Source organism: Canis aureus, chromosome X, assembly GCF_053574225.1.
Source record: "Canis aureus isolate CA01 chromosome X, VMU_Caureus_v.1.0, whole genome shotgun sequence".
In the NCBI taxonomy this organism is placed as follows: Eukaryota; Metazoa; Chordata; class Mammalia; order Carnivora; family Canidae; genus Canis; species Canis aureus.
In genome coordinates this window covers 79,752,427-79,776,271 of record NC_135649.1, presented here as the reverse complement: position 1 = coordinate 79,776,271, position 23,845 = coordinate 79,752,427, and the positions used below count along the sequence as shown (strand labels likewise).

Genomic DNA, 23,845 nt, shown 5'->3' with positions numbered 1-23,845 from the left:
CTCGGGATCCAGTCTGACATCAGGCTCCCTGCAGGGAGCCTTGCTTCTCCCTCTGCCTGTGTCTCTGCCTCCTCTCTCTCTCTCTCTCTCTCTCTCTCTCTCTCTCTCGAATGAATGAATAAATAAATAAATAAAATAAAATCTTAAAAAAAAAAAAAGATCCAGGACTGGACTGTTTGAGGCAAAGAGAACTGATTACCGATGCCCTCATGAGGGAAGAAGCCTGGCATGTTCGAGGAACACAAGTAGGCCACAGTGATTGCCGTGAAGGCATGAGCTGATGGGATTGTTTGGATATTGAAACAGTGGCAGGAGAAAAGCACCGAAGGAGATGGGTACAGGATATATTCAGAAGATCGAATCTAGAGGACTTGTTGCTGGACTGCAGTGGAGACCAACAAAATGCAACGCATGAAGGGGCGGGCTTGGGACACATGACGTGACGTGTATGCTTCCTGCTGGCCAGCAAACAAAGACACAAATGTGGATCTCAGGGCACAGGTTGATGAGTGAGGTAGGAATGTGGGAGGTCACTTTGTGGACATGCTGTATGCTGGCCAAAAGCACGAAACAACCCATGGAGAGAGTGTAGTGTGAGAAGGGCCCTGTTCAAACTAAAAGCCAGTGGAAAGGGAGGAATAAACGATAAATACTGACATGGAGCAGAGTGGCCATTGGTATTGGGAGGAACAACGCCCAGAGAGTATATTGTCAAACATGGAAAAAATGAAAAAGAAAGGGTGGGAGAGGGACAGATTCTAGAACGAGGCAATTGTGAAATGTACCAAAGGCACCTGAGAGGTTTGGTGAGTTGAGGAGAGGACATCGTCAAGGGGGTTGGTGATATGTGAAGGTTACTGTTGCCCTTCACAAACCGGTGTTCTTTTGGGGGACAGCTGATAGAAGCACGACTGGAGTGGGTGGCAAGGAAAATGGTTACAGAGCAAGGGGAGACTTGCTGCTTGGAGCATCGGGGAAATGTGGCAGTGTCTCAGAAAGATCTGGGATAAGGCATGGCTTTCTGCTTTACTTCATCTCCTATCGGGGTGCAAAATGGGAGCATGTTCGTAGAGAACAGAATGATGGAGAATATATGGACAGGTCACAATTCAGGAGCACTGCGAAGGCCTACTCCTCCTCCAGGAGAGGGGCATGGGATCCAGGTGAGGCGCCTGGCCTCAAGTGGGATCAGGTCCCTCCTTCCACAGAGGCAGCAGAGAGCGCAGGTGCAGAGTCAGTGTTGCTGCGAAGTGCTCAGGGTGTCTGATAGCTCCACTTTCCTTTTTTTTTTTTTTTTCCTTCCTTCTCTTCATGCATCACCATGGAACATCTCGAGAAGCGTGGGTGCTGCAGCTCTAGAAGGCTACTGCAGGTCGAGGAGCGGAGCGAGCAGACACAGGTGTGGAGGGTGCAGCGTGTCCTTTATTGGGTTGCACTAGGACGGTAGGGAGGAAGGAGGAAGGAGCAAGGAGCGGAAAAACCTGTTTGAAAGGGAGTGATAGCCCTGGGGAGGCTGGGGGAAGGAGCTGCCTGGTGGAAGGTGAAGTGCCCTGGGGTCCCTGCACTGGAGGCCCCCAGGAGGCTGAATGCTGGGGAGGTAGAGGCATTAGAGGGAGGAAGCTGGGAAAGAAGGACGTCGAGTTAGGAGTGAGGAGCGAGAGGAATGCCGGAGGGGACAGCATGGAGGGGCGCGGGTGTCCTGATGTCCATGGGCAAGGAGATGCTCGGGTTGGGGAGAAGGAGAACGTCCCGAGGTCGAGGCCCCGGGTCGACTAGATCGTCTTCGTGACCCGAGAGTTGGCCCGGAGGCATCGGAAGAGTGAGGGCTGAGAGGGGGACAGCGAGTGTGCCAAGGGCGGCCTTGTACCCAGGCTGGGTTGGGGTAGGAGGACAATGACCAGGGGGTTCATACAGGTGCCGCCCAAGGGGCGGTTGGGCGCTGGTCGTTTTGGGGACGATATTGGGATATTCCTGGTTTGTTTTCTGGTCACGCCCGGAAACTGTCAACTGACCTGTGCCCAGGGATTATCACCGACCTCGCTCAAACCCCATGCCCACGTCTAGAACGCGCCAATCGGAAATCCGCCTGGCCTCTTTTCCATCCTGCCTATGGGGACTTCGGGCTCGGCACTTCCTGCCACCTTAGGCAAGGTTGTGGGTCGGGACAACTGAAGGTTTCGTTCTGAGGTCTGTTACGCACGCTTACTTGTGCTCTTCTCCTGCGTCGTCTATGGCTCAGAGAGAATTTTCGTAACTGTTTCTGTCACGTTGTTCAGGGCTTTTCATAGGGTAATAGCCGAAATTAGGAATTTTCTCTTGCAATGTGCGTCGGTCTGTTTCTCTGGCCACTAGGTGGCAGTGGTGCGCCTCGTAGTCATTCCTTGAGTCTTCCCCCGCCCTTCGTCCTTGAAAAAAATTTCCGAAGTCTTTTGAGGGCAAAATGCGGGTCACCTAATGCCCGCTGGAGGGAAAGGCCTTTGGAACTGTATTTGCTTCGTCTGGAAAAATAGTTACTGAACCCGGAGGCTGACCTAGGAAACCTGGTCTTTCCTGTTCGATTTTTTAAAAATATTTTATTTATTCATTCATGAGAGGCACAGAGAGAGTAAGAGGCAGAGACACAGGTAGTGGGAGAAGCAGGCTCCATGCAGGGAGCCCGACGTGGGACTCGATCTCAGGACTCCAGGATCAGACGCTGAATGGAAGGCAGAGGCTCAACAGTTGTGCCACCCAGGCGTCCCTCCCGTTCGATTTTTAAAGGAGGCTCAGGATTTGTCCGCAACTTTTATTTTGGTTTTTGAGGTTTCTTTTTGGCGTCTCTGCACGGTGGCCTGGGTTTTGTGGACCTGGGTTTCACATATGATAAAATATATTGTCTCATTATAGAAGTCACTTAACGTTATGAGAGATTATTTGGAGGATAAAATGTAATAGAGTTAATAGTATGCATAGTCACATCACCCTAGGGATGACCATTAATAATATTTCGTGACAAATTTTCCTTGAGATTTCTCACTCATCAAAGTGCATTTGAACATTTGTTTCTATTGCATCATATTTTGACTTCCTTGCTTTTTATTTATTTTTTTAAGATTTTATTTATTTATTCATGAGAGACACAGAGAGAGAGAGAGAGGCAGAGACAGGCAGAGGGAGAAGCAGGCTCCACACAGGGAGCCGGACAGTGGACTGGATCCCTGGTTTCCAGGATCACGCCCTGGGCTGCAGGCGGCGCTAAACCACTGAGCCACCCAGGCTGCCTGACTTTCTTGCTTTTTAAACATATTTTTATCCTGTTGTCCCCATAGCAAAAAAAAAAAACAAAACAAAACATTTGAAAAAGACGTGTAGATTTTTTATTTGTCCTTAAAACAATACACAGTCTCAAAGAGTGAGATAAAGTTAATATCCGAAATGGAAAGCAGAAATATCTTGTGAACCCCTTCTCGAAGGCCATTATTACAATGGAACCTTCCCAAGGTAAAGGGTGTTTTGCTAAACACTGTTTTCTCCACACCAACAAAAGGGTGCCTAACAGCGTATTTTCAATATATTTTTATTGAATAATTGAACAGGTATCTCATTTCTTTCTGATGCTTTTTTTGGTAAAAATTCTTTTATGATACTGAGATGGTACTATAGGAAGTTTCCTGTATTGCTTTTTTCCCTCTAGCATTTTATTGTGGGCAATAAGGATATGGGAGAGCTTGGTTCTTACAGAGTTGAATGAATCTCGTGGACAACAGAGAGTGAGTAAATGGATAGAAGTCTATTAAGCAAAGATACAGAGAAAACTCTCAGAATTGAGAGCGGTCCCAAAAGGGTTGCCACTGAGGGCTTTTTGGCTAGCCTTTTATTGGGAACTTAACCAGGGAACCCAAGGCCTTGAGGTTTCTTTTTGCTGTCTCAAGTGATTGACATATGGTTGTTTTGGGGTCTGTTGAACCTCTGGGATTGTCTGGTAACCATCAAAGTGAGATACTCCCTAACAGTTCAGAGCTAGGGAGCCTAATTTATTTTCTTCTCTGTTTTTACTGTCTATCTCTGTTTCCTTGGAATGGGCAGCAGCCTGACTCTGGACCATTTGGTGTCCTTGGGATTTATGGAAGCCCAACTCTGGGCCTTTCCCTTATCTTTCCGTGCCTAGCCCCATCTGCCCCTAACTCATTACTATATCAATATCTGCGTTATTACACTTGTTATTATTGTTGGTGCTATCTCCAATATTTGCTATAAAGTGTGTAATAGGTACAGATATTCAAGCCACAAGACCAAGTATGATAAAATGTACTCTAAATGTACTTACAGCACATATCTATTCTTCAACTACCATTTCTGCCTTCTGATGAAAAATCACACTAGTAATTTCTGGGGAAATTCAGTCCAGTAAATGTATAGAATGAACACATTGATAAATTCCTCAAGATTAAATCATCATAATATGAGAAGAATATTTTTATATGTGCATATTTTCACAATCTCTGATTTTTAAAATAGTTTTCTGAGAGTAAATTTACTGAAATGAAAAGACATGAACACTTTTAGCAGTCTTGGTATACATTGCAAGAAACACAATACTCATTTATATGGCCACCAACATTCTGTGAGAATTCTTGCTTTATCATACTCTCACCAGTATTTATTCATGTTTTTAAAAGAATTACCTTATTGATTTTAAGAGTGATATATAAAGATTTTGGCCCACATGTTAACCTGTACATTGCAAACACTTTTCTTGGATTTTGCTTTTTAATTATTTGTACTTTTCAGATGCATGGATAATTTTACTTTTTCTGAACCAGTTCTAACAATCTGTCTAGCATAGCTCTCCCTCCGGCGGGCATTAGGTGACCCGCATTTTGCCCTCAAAAGACTTCGGAAATTTTTTTCAAGGACGAAGGGCGGGGGAAGACTCAAGGAATGACTACGAGGCGCACCACTGCCACCTAGTGGCCAGAGAAACAGACCGACGCACATTGCAAGAGAAAATTCCTAATTTCGGCTATTACCCTATGAAAAGCCCTGAACAACGTGACAGAAACAGTTACGAAAATTCTCTCTGAGCCATAGACGACGCAGGAGAAGAGCACAAGTAAGCGTGCGTAACAGACCTCAGAACGAAACCTTCAGTTGTCCCGACCCACAACCTTGCCTAAGGTGGCAGGAAGTGCCGAGCCCGAAGTCCCCATAGGCAGGATGGAAAAGAGGCCAGGCGGATTTCCGATTGGCGCGTTCTAGACGTGGGCATGGGGTTTGAGCGAGGTCGGTGATAATCCCTGGGCACAGGTCAGTTGACAGTTTCCGGGCGTGACCAGAAAACAAACCAGGAATATCCCAATATCGTCCCCAAAACGACCAGCGCCCAACCGCCCCTTGGGCGGCACCTGTATGAACCCCCTGGTCATTGTCCTCCTACCCCAACCCAGCCTGGGTACAAGGCCGCCCTTGGCACACTCGCTGTCCCCCTCTCAGCCCTCACTCTTCCGATGCCTCCGGGCCAACTCTCGGGTCACGAAGACGATCTAGTCGACCCGGGGCCTCGACCTCGGGACGTTCTCCTTCTCCCCAACCCGAGCATCTCCTTGCCCATGGACATCAGGACACCCGCGCCCCTCCATGCTGTCCCCTCCGGCATTCCTCTCGCTCCTCACTCCTAACTCGACGTCCTTCTTTCCCAGCTTCCTCCCTCTAATGCCTCTACCTCCCCAGCATTCAGCCTCCTGGGGGCCTCCAGTGCAGGGACCCCAGGGCACTTCACCTTCCACCAGGCAGCTCCTTCCCCCAGCCTCCCCAGGGCTATCACTCCCTTTCAAACAGGTTTTTCCGCTCCTTGCTCCTTCCTCCTTCCTCCCTACCGTCCTAGTGCAACCCAATAAAGGACACGCTGCACCCTCCACACCTGTGTCTGCTCGCTCCGCTCCTCGACCTGCAGTAGCCTTCTAGAGCTGCAGCACCCACGCTTCTCGAGATGTTCCATGGTGATGCATGAAGAGAAGGAAGGAAAAAAAAAAAAAAAAAGGAAAGTGGAGCTATCAGACACCCTGAGCACTTCGCAGCAACACTGACTCTGCACCTGCGCTCTCTGCTGCCTCTGTGGAAGGAGGGACCTGATCCCACTTGAGGCCAGGCGCCTCACCTGGATCCCATGCCCCTCTCCTGGAGGAGGAGTAGGCCTTCGCAGTGCTCCTGAATTGTGACCTGTCCATATATTCTCCATCATTCTGTTCTCTACGAACATGCTCCCATTTTGCACCCCGATAGGAGATGAAGTAAAGCAGAAAGCCATGCCTTATCCCAGATCTTTCTGAGACACTGCCACATTTCCCCGATGCTCCAAGCAGCAAGTCTCCCCTTGCTCTGTAACCATTTTCCTTGCCACCCACTCCAGTCGTGCTTCTATCAGCTGTCCCCCAAAAGAACACCGGTTTGTGAAGGGCAACAGTAACCTTCACATATCACCAACCCCCTTGACGATGTCCTCTCCTCAACTCACCAAACCTCTCAGGTGCCTTTGGTACATTTCACAATTGCCTCGTTCTAGAATCTGTCCCTCTCCCACCCTTTCTTTTTCATTTTTTCCATGTTTGACAATATACTCTCTGGGCGTTGTTCCTCCCAATACCAATGGCCACTCTGCTCCATGTCAGTATTTATCGTTTATTCCTCCCTTTCCACTGGCTTTTAGTTTGAACAGGGCCCTTCTCACACTACACTCTCTCCATGGGTTGTTTCGTGCTTTTGGCCAGCATACAGCATGTCCACAAAGTGACCTCCCACATTCCTACCTCACTCATCAACCTGTGCCCTGAGATCCACATTTGTGTCTTTGTTTGCTGGCCAGCAGGAAGCATACACGTCACGTCATGTGTCCCAAGCCCGCCCCTTCATGCGTTGCATTTTGTTGGTCTCCACTGCAGTCCAGCAACAAGTCCTCTAGATTCGATCTTCTGAATATATCCTGTACCCATCTCCTTCGGTGCTTTTCTCCTGCCACTGTTTCAATATCCAAACAATCCCATCAGCTCATGCCTTCACGGCAATCACTGTGGCCTACTTGTGTTCCTCGAACATGCCAGGCTTCTTCCCTCATGAGGGCATCGGTAATCAGTTCTCTTTGCCTCAAACAGTCCAGTCCTGGATCTTTTTTTTTTTTTAAGATTTTATTTTATTTATTTATTTATTCATTCATTCGAGAGAGAGAGAGAGAGAGAGAGAGAGAGAGAGAGAGGAGGCAGAGACACAGGCAGAGGGAGAAGCAAGGCTCCCTGCAGGGAGCCTGATGTCAGACTGGATCCCGAGACTCCAGGATCATGCCCTGAGCTGAAGGCAGACGCTCAACCGCTGAGCCACCCAGGCATCTCAAGTATTTCTTTTAAAAGGTGAAACTATCGAGCCAATCTCAAGTGCTGCTCTTTTATTATGTGATATATATGAGACTGGTAAAGTGTTTGCCCACCCTCCTATCGACCAGACAGGAACAGGCACCTGGGCTTCCCCCGGAACTCCTGGAAGACAACATGATCTTTGGGTAACTTCATCTCTGCTGCCCAACTCTCCTTAATAGTTAGCAGGGCCTGGAGGGAGCAGAGGACTAGGAGTGAAGCTCTCTGGGCACTGACATTAAAACATTGTTGACGCAGCATCTCCCAGGACCCTTTTAAAGCATGGTGTCTGTCTGTTTTTTTTCTTTTAAAGATTTTATTTATTTATTCATGAGAGACAGAGAGAGAGAGAGAGAGAGAGAGAGGCAGAGACACAGGCAGAGGGAGAAGCAGGCTCCATGCAGGGAGCCCGACGTGGGACTGGATCCCGGGACTCCAGGATCACGCCCTAGGCGGAAGGCAGCGCTAAACCGCTGAGCCACCTGGGCTGCCCTGGTGTGTCTGTCTTTGGACCCTGAGTTCACTTTTAAATGTCATCCGCACTGATTTTGGCTGAGGCATTCATGTTGGTTAATCCCACCTATTTTATCAGTTACCAGCCTCCTTACTCCTTTAAAAAACAAGACAAAACAAAACAAAACCCTAAAGGTTTCCCTTTGGGATCTGGACATACTCTGGGGAGCCTTGTCAGCATGAAGGTCAAGCTAAAGAAGACTGTTCTGTCCCAGCTTCAGAGGAATAGAAGACAAAGGAGGTGGCAGGTGGGGGGAAGGCTCTCAAGTCTCAGTCTCCCCTGTATGGGAGGGGAGCTGTAAGTGAGCTGTATCAGAGAAGAGGAGGACAGGGATGCCTGGGTGGCTCAGCGGTTGAGCGGCTGCCTTATCCTGGAGTCCTGGGATCCAATCGTGCATCAGGCTCCCCACAGAGCCTGCTTCTCCTTCTGCCTATGTCTCTGCCTCTCTCTATGTGTCTCTCATGAATAAATAAATAAAATCTTTTTTAAAGAGAGAGAGAGGAGGACAGGATTTTGCCCTCCTTCACATTTGGGACTTGGAATTCACTTTGCAGGATGACCCAGCAGCCTCCCGGTGCTGGCTGGGGGGGGGGGGGGGGGGCTCTGGTTTAGGCACTTACTTAGCTTTTTGGAGCTGATCTTGGCTTCTGCTGTGCTATAGGTGAGACCCCCAGGGGCTGGATAGGTGAGGGAAAAATGTAGAAAGTGACTGAATCCCCAGGCAGGGGTTCATGAAGGAAGCCTAAGTAGGCAAAGGGCTAGGTGACTCTGCAGCTGAGGCTGCGGAGTGTCAGCCCTCCCCAGAGTGGGGATGGAGGTTGAGACCAAGTGTCAGAAGGATCTAAGATGCCAGCAGAGGTGAGCTGAGGCTGGGTCAGCCAGGAAGCACCAGGTCCCAACCAAGAGGAGAGAGGAAGAGGCAAGTTTCACCAGCTAACCTGCATGGGCTTTGCGGGTCTGCTTTACCAGCTGAACCTGGGTGAAGGTTCAACAGTCTTCCTCCCCTCAGAGACACAGAGCATACTGAGAGACCCAAAGAATTTCATAGCCGTTCCCCTTCCAGCATCACCCAGGAGACTTGTAAACCACACACACTCCTTCCCCACCTTGGAAAGAAGTAGGGAGCTGGGGTGGAAATCTGAGAGACCGAGCATTTAATCAACTAGACCATTCACTTGATGGCATCTGAGCACACTTGCCAGATCAGAAATGGTTTCAGCGGGTGTCTTGTTCCTTTTCTATGCGGTGGGACAGTGAACAAGCATGAAGATCACAACAGCCAGAGAGAATAAATTAAGCAACGTGGCCTGTGGTCTGAGGAGCCCCAGGGCACCCGTGATCTCACCTCCCCATCCCCACCACCTCTATCTCTGTCCACCCTCCAATCAGTCCCCGAGAGAGGAGATTGGGACGAGAGAGGAGATTGGGACGTCTTTGCCTTGTCCTCTCCTTGAACTAGGGCAATGGTTCTCAACCCATAGGGAACCCCCAACACGGAGCACAGGAGGAAGAGCAGACCAGACACACACAGAGTGGAGCTGTCGCTGGGGGGAGCAGGGCCTTCTCAAGGCTGCCATTGCCTCCAGGGCGATGCCAGGCTCTTTCTCCCCTGACAACACAGGCCCGGTTTTCCAGAGCCTGAGCCAGGAAGCTTAGCTTCCGAAAATGGTGTAGCACTGTGCAGTGCTGGAGAAAAATCACAGAACCACATTTAGGGCCACTCTACTTTCAGAGCCTTCATCATCTCCTGGGACCTCAGTGCTGTACAGAGTGCCTTCTGTGGGACTCTGGTCCCTCCCCCAGTCCCTTCTGCAGACATCCTAAGATCCCACCTGTCTCCCTGCATCCTCTACCACACATCTATCCCTTCCCTGCTAGCCAGAGCACATTCCCATCCTCAGGGGAGATCCCAGCAAGCAGGGAGAGGGAGGAGAAGGGCCTGTGTGCTGGAGGGGGTGTGGGAGTGCAGTCTGGCAACACTCCTCTGCTGCTCCCCACTGGGTCACTCAGCTCTGGCAACAGCCCAGCTCCAGGACAGAAGAGAAAGCACTGGTCTCCAACTCGCTCTCTTTCTGTGAACAATGCTGAGATGATTAAAAAAAAAAAAAAAAAAATTGGTTACTAGGGTAACTGCAGCTTAATCCCTCTGACTCAAGAGGGGGAAAAACAAAAAACAAAAAACAAAACAAAAAAAACAACCCAAGGAAGACAAAGGAGTGGAAAGGATGTACACACGATGTACTGTGTGGGAGGCCAGCCACAGACACGGAGCTGGGACTGTCACTGTGTGTGCTTGTCCAAGGGTCCTGTGCATGCACACACACACGTGCACAGGCGTGTCCCCGGGGGCGTTCCTTCACCTTCTCAACATTGGTACCTACCTGTTCCTTCAAGGCCTACTTGATACCTGCATTTCATTTGGATCCATTTGGGCAATTACTGATTTAAAGCAAACTCTATGCCAAGTCACCTTCAATGAAAGATGCTTTTTTTCTCACTCCCGTGGTGGTAAAATACCTAGAATATAAAATTTACCGTTTTTGGCATGTTTAAATGCAGAGACAAGGACGCGTGGGTGGCTCAGTGGTTGAAAGCCAGCCTTTGGCTCAGGGCCTGATCCCAGGGTGTGTGTGTGGGGCGGGGGTGGGGGGGGGGTAGGATCGGGGATCCGGGATCGGATCCAGCATGGGGCTCCCCGCAGGGAGCCTGCTTCTCCCTCTCCGTCTCTGCCTCTGTGTCTCTCAAGAATAAATAAGTGAAGACACAGTAGTATCAGTAAGTTGGTAGTGTTGTGCCACCATCACCAGCATCACCCATCTCGCGGATTTCTCATCACCCCGACGTGTATCTTTGGACCTTTCATTAAACACTGGCCAGTACAGGTTACCCTCCGCGCCTGCTAAGCGCTGGGTGTTAGGGAAAGCCACTTCCACTGAGCAGGCGACTGAGAGACCCAGAAAGCAAGTTGCTGAGGCACCTACGCAGCAATTTCAGAAAGGCCAAGTGGCAAAGCAGAAGGGCTCAGTCCGTGGGAGGTGCGTTTTCACAGGAGCCCTCACAAAAGGGAACAAAGCAGAGACAGTCCCGGGCGGTCTAACCTCGCGCAGGCGCAACGGAAAGCCCCATTTTCGAGAAGACGGCTGCTGCCTCTTTTTTCAAGCACGAAGGGCGGGGGCGGAGGTCCTCCCAAAGGCGACACGGCACACTACTGCCACCTAGCGGCCACAGAAACTGAGCGCCACATTTGGGAAGGAAAATTAATCCTTTCCACCGCTCTTGTGCGAGGAGAGCTAGAGATAGTAGCTGAAGGAGCTACGTGCAATGCCGCTGAGGGGCGGAGAAGCCAGGAAGTTGCCAAAGGGACCCGGCAGCATCCTTCCCTACACAAAGCCGGCCGCTCTCCCGCCCCGGAAATATGGTAATAGCGGCCAAAGGCACGCGCCCGGAAGTCCCGGCACCAGGGAGGGAGAATCCCCAGAGCTCCGCTCCGATTGGTGAGTTCTGGGCATGCGCGCAGGCGCTGAATGAGGTCGGTGCCAGGCTGTGGGCCCGGGTTCGCTGGGGGTTCGGGGAAGGGTTCCAGGACCCGGCGTGTTGGTATCCGGGTACTGTCACCACATACCCGGGTGCCCCCACCGCCCCGCTGCGACGTGTGTACGGATCCCTCGTTCACTGTCCTCCTGTGCCCCAGCTTTGAACACGCCAGTCCCGTGGCACCCTCGCTGTCCTCTCAGCTCTCACGCCTCGGTTGTCTCGGGGCACCTCATGGGCCAAGAACATGACCTGTCCGCCTCGGGGCTTCTCACCCCCAAGGGATATTCTCCTTCTCCCCAACCCGAGCATCCTCTACCCACTTACATGCCCCGGGCATCAGGAAACCCAGCGCCCCTGTCTGCTGTCATTATCTAGCAGTCCTCTGGCTCATCACTTGGAACAGAATGCCTCCTCCCCCAGCCCCCTCCCTCTAATACCTCTACCTCCCCAGCATTCAGCCTCTTGGGGGCCTCCAGTGCAGGGACCTCAGGGCCACCTCAAGGTTCACCCCCAGTAAGGGACACTCCCTGTCTGTATCTGAGCACCAGAGCATCGATGATGAAATTTTAAAATCCTACCGAATACTTTTATGTTGATTCCATGTCCAGGAGAGAATTGCCTCTCACTTCCAACCATCCTACCCACACTACTATGTTACTCCCTAGCAACTCTCTTCTGTTCCCAAGCACCTCCCTAATAATTCATGGAGAGGACAGTAGCAATCAGGTGGCATTCTCTGACCTTCCCAGTCCCAATCTAGGGGATTTTGTCCCGGCATTCTCTGCATACATGGTCTAGACTGCGACCAGCCCCTCACCTCTGCTCTGGATCCCACGCCTCCCACCTTCTCAGAGAACTTGTTCCTGCAAGGATCTCTCCTCTCTCCTCCTCTCTCTACACTGGAGCATTCCACAATAAAGGGGAAGAGCCCCTACCCTCTTCCCCCATGTCCTCCTGCAGCTACTGGCACCTCATCTGTTCCTTTCTTTTTTTTTTTTTTTAAGATTTTATTTATTTATTCATGAGGGATACAGAGACAGAGAGAGAGAGAGGCAGAGACACAGGCAGAGGGAGAAGCAGGCTCCACGCAGGGAGCCCGACGGAGCCCGACGGAGCCCGACGGAGCCCGACGGAGCCCGACGGAGCCTGACGGAGCCTGACGGAGCCTGACGGAGCCTGACGTGGGACTTGATCCCGGGTCTCCAGGATCACGCCCTGGGTTGAAGGCGGCGCTAAACCGCTGAGCCACTGGGGCTGCCCTCATCTGTTCCTTTCAAAGCAAAACTGCTTCAGCTTCTCCTGAGGCCATTATTAGCTCCTCGACCCCCTTCAGTAGAGCTTTTGTCCCCGTGTCTGCACTGCAACTGGTCTTGCCAAGGCCTCCATTCATATCCATATTGCCTGACACCACTCTCTCTCTCTATGCACATCTTAGGGAACTTCTGGCATTGTGACCGTTCATTTATCCATCTAGTCCTTTATATATATATTTGAAGTGGGAGGGTTATGTAATGTCAATTTCTGTTGTTTTTGAGAAGGTACCAATTTCACATCATGCCCCCCTTTTGACCTGGATATAGTATGGGAAGTCAGGTCAATATGAGCGACAAGCCAAAGAAAGAGTGTCCGTTTCAGGCCCAGAAGGGGGCAGAGGCCCCCAGAAGAAGTGGGGGCAGAGGTAAAACAGCTCCGACAAGGGATAGCTGTTCAAGAAATGAGGAAGAGCTCCAGGTAAAGGAGGGTTTCACCTCATGCACACTTGAGACTCACAGGATACACTCTGCACAGTGAGCCAGCCCTCTCTTTGAGTAGAGGGATAGCTGGAGTTTATATATATAGCTTTCTTTTTTTTTTAATTTTTTATTGGTGTTCAATTTACTAACATACAGAATAACCCCCAGTGCCCGTCACCCATTCACTCCCACCCCCCGCCCTCCTCCCCTTCTACCACCCCTAGTTCGTTTCCCAGAGTTAGCAGTCTTCACGTTCTGTCTCCCTTTCTGATATTTCCCACACATTTCTTCTCCCTTCCCTTATATTCCCTTTCACTATTATTTATATTCCCCAAATGAATGAGAACATATAATGTTTGTCCTTCTCCGACTGACTTACTTCACTCAGCATAATACCCTCCAGTTCCATCTACGTTGAAGCAAATGGTGGGTATTTGTCATTTCTAATAGCTGAGTAATACTCCATTGTCTACATAAACCACATCTTCTTTATCCACTCATCTTTCGTTGGACACCGAGGCTCCTTCCACAGTTTGGCTATCGTGGCCATTGCTGCTATAAACATCGGGGTGCAGGTGTCCCGGCGTTTCACTGCATCTGTATCTTTGGGGTAAATCCCCAGTAGTGCAATTGCTGGGTCGTAGGGCAGGTCTATTTTTAACTCTTTGAGGAACCTCCAGTTTTCCAGAGTGGCTGCACCAGTTCACATTCCCACCAACAGTGCAAGAGGGTTCCCTTTTCTCCGCATCCCCTCCAACATTTGTTGTTTCCTGCCTTGTTAATTTGCCCCATTCTCACCGGTGTGAGGTGGTATCTCATTGTGGTTTTGATTTGTATTTCCCTGATGGCAAGTGATGCAGAGCATTTTCTCATGTGCATGTTAGCCATGTCTATGTCTTCCTCTGTGAGATTTCTCTTCATGTCTTTTGCCCATTTCATGATTGGATTGTTTGTTTCTTTGGTGTTGAGTTGAATAAGTTCTTTATAGATCTTGGAAACTAGCCCTTTATCTGATAGGTCATTTGCAAATATCTTCTCCCATTCTGTAGGTTGTCTTTGAGTTCTGTTGACTGTATCCTTTGCTGTGCAAAAGCTTCTTATCTTGATGAAGTCCCAATAGTTCATTTTTGCTTTTGTTTCTTTTGCCTTCGTGGATGTATCTTGCAAGAAGTTACGGTGGCCGAGTTCAAAAAGGGTGTTGCCTGTGTTCTCCTCTAGGATTTTGATGGACTCTTGTCTCACATTTAGATCTTTCGTCCATTTTGAGTTTGTCTTTGTGTATGGTGCAAGGGAGTGGTCTAGTTTCATTCTTCTGCACGGGGATGTCCAATTTTCCCAGCACCATTTATTGAAGAGACTGTCTTTCTTCCAATGGATAGTCTTTCCTCCTTTATCAAATATTAGTTGACCATAAAGTTCAGGGTCCGCTTCTGGGTTCTCTATTCTGTTCCACTGATCTATGTGTCTGTTTTTGTGCCAGTACCACACTGTCTTGATGACCACAGCTTTGTAGTACAACCTGAAATCTGGCATTGTGATGCCCCCATATATGGTTTTCTTTTTTAAAATTCCCCTGGCTATTCGGGGTCTTTTTTTTTTAATTTTTTTTCTTTTTTAATTTTTTATTTATTTATGATAGTCACAGAGAGAGAGAGAGAGAGAGAGAGAGAGAGAGGCAGAGACATAGGCAGAGGGAGAAGCAGGCTCCATGCACTGAGAGCCTGACGTGGGATTCGATCCCGGGTCTCCAAGATCGCGCCCTGGGCCAAAGGCAGGCGCCAAACCGCTGCGCCACCCAGGGATCCCTCGGAGTCTTTATATATAGCTTTCTGGAGCTGACCTTAGCTCCTGGTGTGTTGTAGATGAGACTGGGGGCATGGAGGCTACGCTCCCAGTGGGGGATACGGAATGTGGCTGGGCTCATAGCAGGAGGTTCATGAAGGAGGCTTTAACCTGGTAAAGGCTTTGATGACTCTGCAGCTGAGCCTGAGCAGCAGACAGTCTTGCCCAGAGGTGGGATGCAAGATGAGACCCAGCCACAGAGGTATGTGCAGATCCCAGCTGAGAGGTAAGGCTGAGTCAGCCAGGGAGCACCAGGTCCTGAGCAGGAGGAGAGACACAAAAGTGCCAGTTACACCAGCTCCCATGCATGGCATCACCAGTGGATCTGGGGGACAAGAGTCATCCCTCCGTCAGAGACCATCCAGGGGCGCTGTGAGCCATGTAGGTGTGTCATAGACCCCCTTTCCACATCATCATGTGGACCTGTAAGCCACACATATCCCTTCCTCACTTGGAAAGGAGTAGGGGGCAGAGGGGAGGGTGGTGGAAATGTGAGGCTGAGCATTTGTATATGTGGACCCATCCCAGCACACTTACTTGTCATATTAGATGTAAATGAATGGCTTCTTTCCCCCCTTGCCTTCCAGTCCAGGGGGCGGGGAGGGGGGGGCGGGGCTCATGGTGTAGGTCAGATCGGTCAGAGGACTAAATGAACCAAAGTGCCCTTGTGGTCTGAGGAGCAGGAGTGAGTCTGTGATCTGAGCTCAGCATCCCCACTGGGTTTTCCTCTGCCCACGGCCCATTCAAGCCATCCATGGAAAAGGAGATTAGGGGTGCTTGTCTTATTCTCTGCTTTAACTCAGGAAGCTTTTACCATTCACAGACGGACCCCCAGAGCAGATGGCAGAAAGAAGAGAGGCCCACATGGACACACATAAGGGAGTAATTGACTCAAATGAGGTGAGCTGGGTCTCCTCATGGCCATCCTGGCCCTCCACCGGTAATTTCTCCTTTCACAACACACTCACTTCAGGGCCTGAGTTCTGGAGCTGGGCTTCAGAAAATGTTTCCAGAGCCAGAGTAGGAAGCCTGGAGGTGTGTGCCTAAGAGCCAGCGGTTTTTCTTAGAAGGAGAGGTTTTTCCCTTCTTATGTCTTTTGAAGGTCAATCATGTCAGTTTCCTCCAGGGAGCCAAGAGGCCTAGGTGAGAATCTCAGTAGTTGCTGGCAGACCCAGCAAATATCCCCCAGATCCTTTCCTGGGTGCTGGGTCCTCAGAATATCTAATCTTCAAGGGAGATCCTCCCTTTGTCCCCTAGACCTGGCACGGCCTCAAGTAGGGACACTGGCTTTTCTTTGGAGTGAGCAGCAATCAGATGCTCCAGTATAGGACACATGTCACAGCTCCAGTTGCTGTCACTGGCCCCAGGGTTGTTCTGTCCATGGAGGGGAGACCATTAGGTACTGGCCACCGCACAGTCATGCAGCAGGAACAGTATCCCACAGGCTTTCGTTAGAGGAAGCTGGAGGAGTTAAAACACACTGACTTAGACCCGTTGCCCCATGTGGTTCTTGGAACTCAGGAAGTCATGCTTTCCACCCTCTTTCATCTGACTGAGACAGTGGTGCCCTGAAGCCCTAGGGCCTCTCTAATGGAATCCAGGGTCTAGTCCTGAAGAAGCCACCAGCCTCTCGTGTCACTCGGGGGATGGGAGGGGTCAACCTGGAGCAAGGGTTCGGTCTCATCACAGTCGTGGTCCACCTGGCCTCCCTTCCTCATCTGGCCTCCTCTCAGATAATGACCCATCCCTCCCTTCCCCATCCAGCAGGGGTAAGGAGCTTTGGAATGCTGGGGTTTCCTTCACAAAGATGTGAGCTCTGATAGTGCCTGGGCTGTGGCCACGTAGCAGTGGCTGAAGTCGCCTTCAGACTGGACCTTGGTCCTTAGCCTAAGAGCATGCACCTGAGTTACTGCATGGTGGCCTGAACAGTGGCCCTTGTGTAAGATCTTCAAACACTCCAGATCTGGGCCACTCCCTGTGCTTCCAACAACCCGCTGGAGCCGGCACACTGCATCCCCTTCATGGTGATCTGAGAACTACACTCTGATCCCAGCTTGGCAGGGGCCAGAGTCACAGGGCAGTCCTGTTCTGCTGCTCTATGGCCCAGACTCTCTGTTCCTCACTGGAAGGACCCCAAAGCCCAGCCTGAACACCACCAGATAGGACATGTTGAGGCCAATCTCATGATCAGGCCTTAGTTTTGCAGACAATTCAGACTGTCCAGGCCAGGATCACAGGCGAGGTTCCTGCGAATCAAGAAACCTCTCTGTCGCAGGCACTCTGTCTAAATTTGTGGCCAAATACCCACGTACCCATGTCTGCCATCGCCTAAACCCCAGTCCCCTTACATCCAGTGCCCTCAATAGCAGCACTGCTCTGAGAGCCCCCAGCAGGACTCCTGCCCTCTGATGCCACCTCTGCCACAACTTCCCAACCGCTCCCTCTCCATTTCACTCTAGTCTGATAACCCCATGTTGGACTCTCCCCGGACACCAGCCATTGGGGCTTTTACCTGGAAGATGATGAATCTCTGAAGCCATATCTCCGTGGGTCACAGAAGCACGGCTTGTTTTCATCTGTACCTCCTTCTATTCCGGTGGCTCTTCCCATCAACAGGTCTACCGAAGAAATGTCTGCTGGGCCCCAGAACCCCGTGGGCTGAACCTATGGGGCATCAATACTCAGAGGGCCCAGAAGCCCTGCCAATCTGCAGATGACCCCAGACCCACATTCCCCATCTCACGGGTGGGCACTGCCATCCACCCAATTCCTTAAGGTGAAATCCTGGGGGTGCTGCCTGGTGTGCTCTCCATAGCCCCAGGACTCTCTGGGACGTGCTCTGGAAAAGGCCAGACCATGATCTTCACGTTGCCACAGATGTGCAAAAGTCCCCCATGAGGGACCCTTCTGGGCAGATACAGTCTCAGCGGGTCCTAGCAGCTTGGGAATGCCCCTGATTTGGGCGGGTTCCCCACAGGAATTCCCGAGAAGACCTGGGCCCTGTAATATACCTGGGAGTTTGAAATCCTCATCTTCTGTTAAGAATTCACTGTCTAAACTCTATTTCTATTTTGGCATAGCAGTAAGCCCGGGATTTCGAACACAGGAGTTGAATATCCGGAAGAAATCGCTCAAAGGGAAAGTTTGGGGAGGCACGTGTTCATGGGTGAGCATGAAACAAGGGATTGCTCAATTTTACTTTTCATCATAAGTACCTGGACCTGTGTGGGCCCTTATCTGAGCATGGGAATGAATTTTGCAACAGAAATTATACTAGAAAGTTAAAAAATGCAACTCCGTAAACTTGGCAGATAAGCCTGACAGCTGATCCATCTCCATCAACTGATACAAATTTCAGCCAACACATTTTCAAAGAATTACTGTGATCTCTGATGAAGTTATCTGTACAGTGTTTTCTCCAATCTTAAAGTAACTAAGCACAAAGGATCTTGATAAGAAATAAAAAGTAATACGTTTCATTAGCAAATCCAGTGTTTTAACTTCACACTTGGGTTTTTAGGAACTTTGAGAGCAGCAAAAACAATGTAGTTTTAATGCCCGAATTTACTTTGAAGTGCTTTTCCTTTCCTCACAGCCTATGAGATCTGCCGACCACAGCAGGTAATGATGAAAACCTGCTTGCCTTATGAGGGGAGTCTCAAATTTCTGACTGGAGGTTTTCTCCCTAAGGACGGTTCTGTTGCCACAGCTGCAAACTAGGTTCTCATAGAAGTTTCCAAATAATGGTCACGCTGGGGGCACATTCCAGACTCTCTAAATCAGACTCTCTGGGGATGGAGCACCAGCATCGGTCCCTCTTTTTTTTTTTTTTAATTATTAGTAAGTTTTAAATTTTACTTCCAGTATACTTAACATGGTGTTCTATGTTTCAGGTGTCCAGTACAGTGACTCAACAATTCCATACATCACCGGGTTCTCATCAGGACAAGTGCCCTCCTTCTTCCCCAGCTGTTTTGTTAAATTCCACCAGTGAAATCATATGATACTTGTCTTTCTTCTTATTTCGCTTAGCGTAATAATCTCTAGCTTCATCTGTGTTGTTTCAAATGGGAAGATTTCATTCTCTTTTATGGCTGCATAATATTCCATTGTATGTGTACACACCACATCTTCCTTATCCATTCATCTATCCATGGACGCTTGGGCTGCTTCCACGATTTGGTTGTTGTAAACAATGCTGCTATGAACGCAGGGGTGCATGTACCCCTTTGAATTAGTGTTTTTGTATTTCTGGGTAAATACCCAGCAATGTGATTGCTGGATCATAGGGTAGTTCTATTTTTAACTTTATTAGGAGCCTCCAGACTCTTTTCTAGAGCGACTGCACCAGTTTCTGGGACCCACGGAATCATGCCCTGAGCCAAAGGCAGGTGCTTAACCCACTGAACCTCCCAGGCGCCCTGGTGTTGAGTTGTTTGTAAATTGCTCCAGGAAAGAGTCGCTGTGCAGCTGAGCTTGAGAAGCATTGCTGAGCTTCACCTGTCCGGCGTTAAACAGAATCTTGGACTTTAGGGCCATATGTACTACTACAAAATTAAAAAAAAAATTCCTTATGTGTCTTCTCTTGCAGAAATTTTTTTTTTCTTTTTTGAGTCTAGTTGACACACAATGTTACATGAGTTGCAGGTCCATATCACAGTGATTCACCATCTCTAGTATTATGCTCTGCTCCCCACAAGCGTAGCTACCATCTGTCACCATACAGTGCTATTCCAATACCATGGACCATATTCCCTATGCTGTGCCTTTCATCCAGTGACTTACTCATTCCTTCCCTGGAAGCCTGTATCTCACCCTCCCCTTCACTCAACTTTCCCATCTACCACCCCCCTTCAGTTGGCTTTCTGTGATCATATGTCAAGAGCTATTTGTGACATATTTATTTTACACCATATTTAGAACAATTTCAAGGACTCAGAGTGTGTTTGTGTGGCAATGTCCCCTTCCTTACATGACAGGCAGGGGGAGGGGGGTGGGGAGGGCCTTGAGGATGGACAGGCAGCAGGATTTCCATTGTCTTGGTCACCCCTCTGCTGTGGATGCCCCCTGGCTTGCTGAGTGGATCAGGGAGCTCTGTATGTGTTGGGGGCGGGGGGGAACATCCCTCCCCACTCTACATGTCTTCCTGTGGCCAGAGGTTGAAGCTAACAGCGAGGCTGGTTGCCAGGGAATCCGCAGCCAGTTCTAAGTGATTCCTGAAGGATGGAAAATCCCGAAGAGGGTTTTCAGATGCACAATGGACTATGGGAGCCTGCCCACAGCCGTGGATTTCTGAGCCAACCACTATGTTCATCCAGTGGGTGTCTGTTTTTTTTTTATTTTTTTAATTTTTATTTATTTATGATAGTCACAGAGAGAGAGAGAGAGAGAGAGAGAGAGAGAGAGAGAGAGAGAGGCAGAGACACAGGCAGAGGGAGAAGCAGGCCCCATGCACCGGGAGCCCGATGTGGGATTCGATCCCGGGTCTCCAGGATCGCGCCCTGGGCCAAAGGCAGGCACCAAACCGCTGCGCCACCCAGGGATCCCCCAGTGGGTGTCTGTGCACGAGAACACAGAGTACACGCACGGATGTGTGCACTCACCATCACTCCTTTCTGTTGTGCACAGTGACTCAGTCTGGCGGGAGCAGCTAGCACACATGGAAGAGGCAGGTGATGATGGGTCCTGCAGGCAGGACCCAGAGAACGTGGGAAGAGAGATGGGACAGTTCCTTAGTTTTATAAAATCAACGGCGTACCTTTTCCTCTATGACTTAGGCATCTGCATTCCATTTTCTAAAGCCTATCATTTACATACCACAAAATCCACCCAATAAAAGGGTCCAATGTAGGGACTTGTAGCAGATTTACAGAATTGTGCTTCCATCACCACGATTCAGTTTTACAACATTTCCATCACTCCAGAAAGACCCTGTGTACCCGTCAGGACTCAACTCCCATTACCACCTCTAGGCTGAGGCAAAATCTAATGTTCTCTCTGGGCATTTCCTCTAAACTGTCTCTTGCTTCAAGTGGACTTTTGTGTCTGTGTTCTTTCACTTAGCAGAACACTGTGGAGGCTCATCCATGTTGTAGCAGACATCAGAAGGTCACCTCTCTTTGTAGGTCAGTGCCATTCTACTGCATGCTATGCCACATTTTGATTATCCTTTTACCAGTTGACAGGCATTTAGACTGTTTCCTTTTTGTTGTTGTTGTTGCTGTGAACGTCTGAGTACAAGTCTTTGCCTGGCCATAGGTTTCGTTTCTAGTTTCTCCATGCCTTCATTCTTTGTCTTGCATGGTTGCAACTGGACAGAACCTTCAGCCAATTTTGGAAGGAAACGGTAGGGCCGACATCCTCACCTTAGTCTGGATCTCAAGGGGAAAGCATTCCTTCTTTCACTACTAAATATGATGTGACAAGAGACCTATTTTTCTTCTAGATACCCTTCATTAGAATGAGGACGTGCCCTTCCTTCTAGCCCTACTGTGGCTGAGCATTTGTATCACAAATGGGTCTTGATTTTTGTCAAATGTCTTTTCTTTGTCTATGATCAGATGGTTTTTGTCCTCATTACACTATGATGGTGTTTACCCTAACTGTATTTTGAATGTTAAAGCAATATTGCAACCTGGGATCAAACTCCCTAGCTTAGACACACACTGCCTTGTAAATGCTGCTGGATATGGTGTGCCACTTCGTTGAGGACTGACGTATGGACACCTGTGATAGATCTTGGCTACAGTTTACTTGTGTTGTCATGTCTGGCTTTGGTAGCAGGGTAATACTATCTTCATAGGATGAGTTAGGACATGTTCCCTCCTCTCTGTTCTGGAAGAGTCTGTGAAGGATGGATATTATCTCTTCCTACAGTTTAACAGAATTCAGCAATGATGCCAGCAGGACCAGGGCTTTTCTCTGCGGGGGGGGGGGGGGGATTTTATTTTATTTTATTTTATTTTATTTTATTTTATTTTATTTTATTTTATTTTATTTTTGTATTTAGTCATTCACGAGAGACATACAGAGAGAGGCAGAGACACAGGAAGAGGGAGAAGCAGGCTCCTGGACGCAGGGAGCCCAATGTGGGACTTGATCCCCGGACCCCGGGATCACACCCGCCCTGAGCCAAAGGCAGACGCTCAACCACTGAACCACCCAGGCATCCACCAAGTGGAGAGGCTTTTAATTCACAAATTCAATTTCTTTACTTGGGATAGGTACATTCAGATTTTCTCTGTGAGCATTCCATTTTACCTTCATTCTCTCCCTGGATTTTCTTGCCTCCTGGTGGCTCTGCCTCTGCCTCTGCTCTGGAACCTGGCATGCTGAATATTTCTAGACGTCACTGGATCCCGACTCCTAGCCATTAACTTGGGACCGTATGCTGTATCAGATGGGACCCTCGGATATGCTGATACACTTGATATGTAGGCAAGGGGACAATGCCTTTGAGGTGGGGATGGGGTGGCACCAATGGGTCTCTCAGTTACACCCACCCACCCATTCTCCATGAGCCCCCAGGTAAGCCATAAGTCTGCATTCATAAGTCTGCGCTCACCCTCAGCAAGGCCCAGGTCCACACTGCCCCATCCTGATCCTTCCCACTCTCTCACCTCCTGGCAAGAGAGCTGCACAGGGGATCCATGACAGCTCTCTGCCACAGGTATGGGTGTCACAGCTCTCCCCGAGTCAAGGCTCAACTCCCAAGAGCCCTGACTGCCTTACAGTTATTCCAAACTTCCCTGCCCCAGCAGCCTGCCTAGCATGGAGGGGCGGGGGGCAGGGGGAGACAATGAAATCTTCATGAGTGGCTAAATATTTGATTTAGCCACAATCAAGTGGTTGGCTGCCTGGGCGAGGCCATCTTTTTACCATCTCTGTGAACTCTGCCATGTGTAGATGACTGCCCCCATCCCAGTGCATTCTGGAGAGGGTTCAAGGATGTAGCTAGGTTTGTGTGACGCTGAGCAAGTCACCCAACCTCTCTGTTCTCTGCTTTCCCATCTACTAATTGACCTTGAGTTCTTGCTCAATGATGAGTGTTTGGGAGCAGGTTACATAAGCTGCTCTATGGAAATATGTAGAATGGTGTCTGAGAGCTAGTACAGGATCGATAAAGTGAAATGCCATGTTACTCCTGCTAACCGCACCCAAGTGACCAGTCCGAATTTAGGTTTCAGAGTTTCAAGAAAGAAAAGTCCTACTTTATTTACCTTCTCCCTTCAAGTGGGAGACAAGCCTGGCAGGGTCAGTTGAGCTCCTAAGCTCTCCGACAAGATCACAAGTTCAGAGCATAATAAACATACCTGTCCTCAAGCCACTTCCCTCTGCAGTAGACTCATAGATGTCTGCAGCAACACAGCTGTGGTGGCTAACTAAAAATAGAGACTGTCAGAAAACAGAATGTGTTTTCAGTTCAGAGGAGTTGCATGGGCACTTCCTGGGTGCACAGCATTGGATTCTGTGTGTGTCGGGGGTGGGGGGAGGAGGAAGATTGATTCATTCATGCCTCCTGAAATGAAAAGGCACGTGTCTAAATCCTAAAATGACTCTTAAATATCTCCACGATGCTCTGCTTGTCAAGCAGCAGTCATGAAGCTGCTGTTCACATGCGGTGACTCAGGGACACCAGGCAATGAAGGCAGAATGGCTCCTGAAGATCCTGTGGCCAGGGCAACCAGCACCATCCCACAGGACCTCCTACTGTGGCCAGTGGACTCTGCTGTGGCCAGGAAGACTCTCTTCCACTGGCTCCACCTGGATGATCTGAAGGCTGGTCCTCCTGCAGGGCCACCAAGGGTGACTTGACGGGGCTCCCTGGTGCCCTTCCCGTC

At 49.5% G+C, this 23,845-nt stretch overlaps 1 protein-coding gene and 2 long non-coding RNA genes across 5 annotated transcripts in view; 1 reads left to right on the top strand and 2 right to left on the bottom strand.

Moving 5' to 3' along the window:
• Positions 1-9,033: 9,033 nt before the first annotated feature.
• LOC144308140 (uncharacterized) lies at positions 9,034-11,331 on the bottom strand. Of its 2 annotated transcripts, none has more exons than XR_013374763.1 (3): positions 10,995-11,331; positions 10,278-10,413; positions 9,034-9,980 (listed from the first exon to the last, which is right to left on the bottom strand). It is a non-coding gene; the product is annotated as an uncharacterized LOC144308140 (long non-coding RNA). The 2 variants fall into 2 exon arrangements; XR_013374764.1 differs by lacking the exon at positions 10,995-11,331 and adding an exon at positions 10,878-10,979.
• Positions 11,058-19,549, top strand: LOC144308138 (uncharacterized). 2 transcript variants are annotated; one of them, XR_013374761.1, is made up of 5 exons: positions 11,058-11,390; positions 15,829-15,905; positions 17,465-17,621; positions 18,089-18,171; positions 18,899-19,549. It is a non-coding gene; the product is annotated as an uncharacterized LOC144308138 (long non-coding RNA). The 2 variants fall into 2 exon arrangements; XR_013374760.1 differs by lacking the exon at positions 11,058-11,390 and adding an exon at positions 14,835-15,556.
• The window catches only part of FAM156A (family with sequence similarity 156 member A), a 67,447-nt gene continuing 58,315 nt past the window's right edge, over positions 14,714-23,845 (bottom strand). The window contains exons 3-4 of the transcript XR_013374759.1: positions 17,518-17,669; positions 14,714-16,466 (exon numbers count right to left, since the gene is read on the bottom strand). The gene's annotated coding sequence lies outside the window, so the exon portion shown is untranslated. The remainder of the gene's footprint in view (positions 16,467-17,517; positions 17,670-23,845) is intronic.